We start from the raw sequence: 5,067 nt of genomic DNA, 5'->3' as shown, positions 1-5,067 counted from the left end.
CTCACTGTGACCAATTTGCATTCCATTTTGCAGATAAAATTGCTCACATCCGTGGGACTCTGATGCTGTTGATATGGATGCTTTTCAGCTTGTGCAACCAGAGGATGCAGACAAGCTTCTTCCAGGAGTGAAGCCTACTACCTGTGTTCCAAGCCCTTGTCTTCTCAAGTCTGCCAGTGTAGTGTTGGGAGTGTGCATTTCAGAAGCAGTAAATACTGTGCTGAGGGAAGGACAGGTGCCTTAAGGACATGGTGGTCAAGCCCCTCCTGAAATGATCAAACCTAGGTTGTACAATATGTGGTAACTATTGCCCTGGGTCTAATCTTCCATTTGTATGACTTGTGTATTTTGTATATTTGTAAAAAAAAAAAAAAAAACACTTAAAATCTCCTGCAGTTTTCCAACGTAGTAAATACACCACTGATGGTGGGTTTTTTTTATGTTTATTCTAGATGTCTACCCTGTACAAATACAGTGGCACAAAATATAAAACATTGCATTTATATGAGAATAGACTTTCTAGATAACAACGGACAAATTGCACTATTGACATACATAATATTTAACACAGATAAATTTCATTATCTTGGTGACGGGGAATTCATATAAGCCACTCCTGGCAATGCTGCCTTTTCAGCATGTATTCTTAGCCTCGTGATTAAAAGTGCTCTCTTCTGGCTTTAAGTATAAACTCTGTGAATTCCTAATTATGTAAGGAAAAATGATTTTTTTTACCTGGTGAATTTCTACTGTTTTTGCAGATAGGCTGTCAGTCAACACTTGATTAGGTGCCACCACCAGCAACTGGAAGGCTAAAAACCTTTTCCAGGAGGAAAGACATTCCCCAGAATGGCAACAAAGGTATTTGTCTTGATGTCTTAAACTATAAATAAGAACCAAGGTAAGTAGGTAGGAAGGCATGGCAATTGATTCCTTGGGGGATGAGTCCCACAGTTCCCCAGACCGGTCCTGCCTTACAGTCCAGAGGCAGCGGTACAGTTTAGCTCTTAAAGAGCTAGCTGTTTTCTTTTCTGAGCGCCGTGTGTGTGTTTTTCTCTCTCTTCTCGACTCCTTCCCTTCCCAGAGGGTCCTAGAAGGGACCGGACCCCTAACAGAACAGAGAAGGAGTCCCCTCTGAAGGAGCTTTGGCTGCTGAGGCAGGGGTATGGGGGCAGGGTTGCACCCCAGCACTCTCCAACCTATTCCCTAATCTAAGCCAAGGAAGGTGGAGTGGAGGAGGAGGAAATGGAGAAGCAGCAACCATAGGACCAATCTTTTTAAGACTCATTAGGACTCCTTGGGTAGATCAGTTTGCCACAGTAAAGAACACAAGTATGGAAGTTCACAAACCTACTCCAGTGCGCAACACCACAGAAGTAAACACACTGGGAAAAGTGACATCCAGCACTGGGATGTTCAACAACAGTATGTACAAGAGAGGGCGGGAATCCTCTCTTGCCCAAATACCTAACCAAACCTCTTGGTGTCTTCTTCCACAGTTGGTCTCTTATTCTTCTGATGGTTTTGGAGAGTAGGAGTACAGAAAGCCCGGGGGCAACAGCACCTGAAGTACATTCACCAAGGTTGTTTCTGCAACTTCTAGCCTGCTTGTGAACTTTGCCACTTCACTGTTTAATTAGGTGGCAAATAGGCCTATCTATGGAGTTCCATTCCCATTGACTAAAGGTTGAAAGTTTAGCATTCACTCCATTCTGCCTTCCCACTGACAGCTCAGCCAGTTTACTTCATAGAATCATAGAATGGTCGGGAGTCCCCAACGCCCTGCTCAGTGCAGGAATCCAAGTCAAAGCATCCCTGTCAGGTGGCTGTCCAGCCTCGTCTTGAGCTTGCATATTGGATGTTCCTAGACATGCTCCATTGAAAAGGAACTCAGGTGAGTTTCTGTGAATTGTAGTGGGTTGGGAGAGGAGGCAAAGGGGAGTGCAGAAAAGTTTTCATGCAGATATTGTCAGTCTGAATCAGACCATGCTTACTGTCCATGGTGTGGGGCTGCCTTTTCATGCCTGGTTTGTAACTGGGCCAAGTGTCTTTTCCTTAATTAACAATTGGCTCCTTTCTCATTCCAGTCTAACAAGGAGCAGGTGGGTGTTCACCTTATCCATGATTTACACTCCATTGATGACTCACATGGGGTGGGGGTGTGACTCCCTTGCCCTCTTCCTTTGGCTAGTCATGATAGAAGGGCGTGAAGTTTGTTCCTTTGAAACTGGGGTGTCTGTTAGTAGATTGATGTGTCATTGTTCAGGATCTCTGCATTGCTGTTGGCTTCTCCCCCTGTGTGGGGTGTGGTATCCTCCAGTCTAGTGACTGTTGTGTGGACAGGTCTGAGTCAGTTTAGGCTAGACAGACTGAAGGCTTAGGTTTTTTTTTCTGTATCTTGTTTCCCTTTTGTACCTGTGAATGTTTCTTTGATAATATTTTTTTTCCCAATGTGGATGGAAAGGGTGGATTGAGGATTTCTGACAAATCCAGGAGAGGGCTTTTTTCCTCTCATGTGGCCTACACACTGAGCAACACTACCAAGGCATTTATCTCTGGGTCTGGAAGGGAGTAGTGGCTGCATAGGGGGCTTGAAAGGGCTCCTGCTCTGTCACATCCTCCAACCTGGGGGAGGGGGGAGTGCAAAGGTCTTGATAACTACACAGAGCACACAGTTTGAGAACATTTATACTATAAGAGCCTCCTGTTCTCCTGGCAAAAACATCACCACAGTGAGCTCTCCATGTGGACAGGCTCATGAATCTGTTGTATGACTTTCTGGGATTCCATAATACTAGGATACCTGCAGAGTGTCCTTGGCTTCAGATGTGATCACATGGTGATGGTCTGGTCAAACCATTTCTAAAACTGTTCTGATGAAAAAAGCCTGTCTTGTGGCTGTTGTCCGTTTCATCCCTGTCTTGATACTCTGGAGCCAACAAGAGATCCTGAATAGGACCTTGAATAGGACCCTCTGGATGAAACTGAGTCCATTTCTCTGCTATCCTGAGAATAAGGATATTCTCTGAGGTAAGGGAGAAGAATGAGGACTGTGATGGACAAGCCTTTGCAGGAGTCCCCAAAGCTTCTCTGCAGTGCAGGGGAGAAAGGGCTTCATCACACAGAGCTTTTATCCTGCGATTGAGATTGCTCCTTCACGGAAGTTTGCAGGCTCTTTACATGATGCAGTGACCCTCCTGCACGAAATGCCCTTTGTTCCGTATTTAAATAGATTGCAGATAATGAGCTATCAAATTACCCTGTTGTGTTCCGCTTCAGTTTCCTCTGTGAGTAGAGTGAAAGCGGCAAGAAGAGGAGCGACATCAATGACAGATAATGGAAGACTCAGATATGGGGAGAAGTGGGGGTGGGGGGGAGGAAGCACACGTAAAGCGAGACAGTGGTGATCCTGCATTTAAAAAGGAAGCAGAAAGCCCTGTTTAAAATGCAGGATTTTAGGCTTGTGTAGAAAAGACCAGGAAAGTTATTCTCTCTCTGCCATGGGAAGGGGGAAGTGCCTTCTGTACCCTATAGCAATCCCCAAAATAGGATTGTTTGTCTCTCTCCCCCCCATCACCCTCATAGCCAGCACCACTACCGCTCCACGGTTAGGGTTAGAAAACGGAATGCAGAGGTGGGGGAAAGGGGGCATTCCCGGGGGAGGGGACGAGACCGGGGCAGCAACCATACGATTAATCCTTTGGCCATCCCAGCCTCCTTCCCTCCCCCTCTCCAAAGCCTCCACTAGTCTGGCAAAAACACCTGTCTATCTTAAATGTAGAGCAGGAGACGCAACACGCCTCCCACTCTGAATTGGATACATGTAAGCCTCCAACTCTGGAGGCTTACGAGTATCAAGGGCACATCCCATGGGACTGTGCCCTAAGGTGAGGACAATGACTGCCTTATCTGTGCCATCTCTCCCTATCCCTAGTGATTTTAAAATTCCAAAAATTGTGAAGGTTGGGGGGGAGGGGGAGTTTTCCCAATTTTTTTGTGGGGGGTGGGAATGAAATTTTAGGGGTAATGGAAAAATAAGTAATTCTTTTTTAAGCACTCTTTACAGACCTAACATAAAATGTATTATGTATAACTTGGTTTGCTCATAAAAATATAATTACAACCTGGAGGGAGCAATCCGGCTGCTAGACAGTGGCTAGATGGCCATAGGATATGCCATTTTCCGGGAACCGACCTCAGAACCCGCGTTCCGAGGTCGGTTCCTGGAGAACTGACCTCCCTGCACTTCTGCACTGCCTTGGAGGTAGCGCGGAACAGCCCCGTCCTCCGCGCTCACAAGAGAAGTGCAGAGGGCCAGAAAGGGGCATGGCTGGGGGTGTTCCGGGGCGGGGAGAGCATAGCTGCCTGTATGACACATCCAATGTGTTGTACAGCAGCCTCTCTCCCCACTCCGTGCTCCTGTGACTAGACAGCCGCAGTCGACTGTCTAGCAGAAAAAGCAGGGCAGGAGAAGTGTGGAGGGAACAATCCCCTCTGTGCTTCTCCTGCCCTGCTTTGGATAGGCAGTTGCCTATCTTGTTAGGACTGCGCCCTAAGAAAATTAAAAGTAAACTCGGTAAACTTGTAATTATTGTCTACGTAAATACTTTTAAATTTCAATATACCAAACAATTTTATGAGCAAGCCAAGTTATATATAATGCATTTTATGTCTAACCAGAGGGAACTGCAGCAAGTAGTCCTGGAAACATCTGAATCATCCCAGAAGCCAAAAGAAGCAGCAAGAACTGGAGGCAGAGGAAGGCTGGTGTACAGCATGTTCCTGTTTGTGAGGAATGGGTTGGGGTGGAGTTTAAGAAATCTGGTCTGAAGGAAAAGCAACTGAGGGCTTGTTTTGCCAGGGAAGACTCTGTTACCTCTTAAGAATGGTAACCAAGCATATTTAATTCAAGAATATTTAAGCAATCTCAACCTATTATTTGAAGAGTGACATTTTATCACCTTTTGTAAATATGTCCCATCGATTAACATCTCAATTTTTGTTAATTTCAAAAGGTCTGGTGGTGACACCATAGGAACCAGGCTACCAAGTTTCTTTTAAGTATAG

This window comes from Heloderma suspectum, chromosome 5 (genome assembly GCF_057233095.1).
Source record: "Heloderma suspectum isolate Gila_16-S chromosome 5, 16-S_ref, whole genome shotgun sequence".
In the NCBI taxonomy this organism is placed as follows: Eukaryota; Metazoa; Chordata; class Lepidosauria; order Squamata; family Helodermatidae; genus Heloderma; species Heloderma suspectum.
This window is presented reverse-complemented; position numbering follows the sequence as displayed.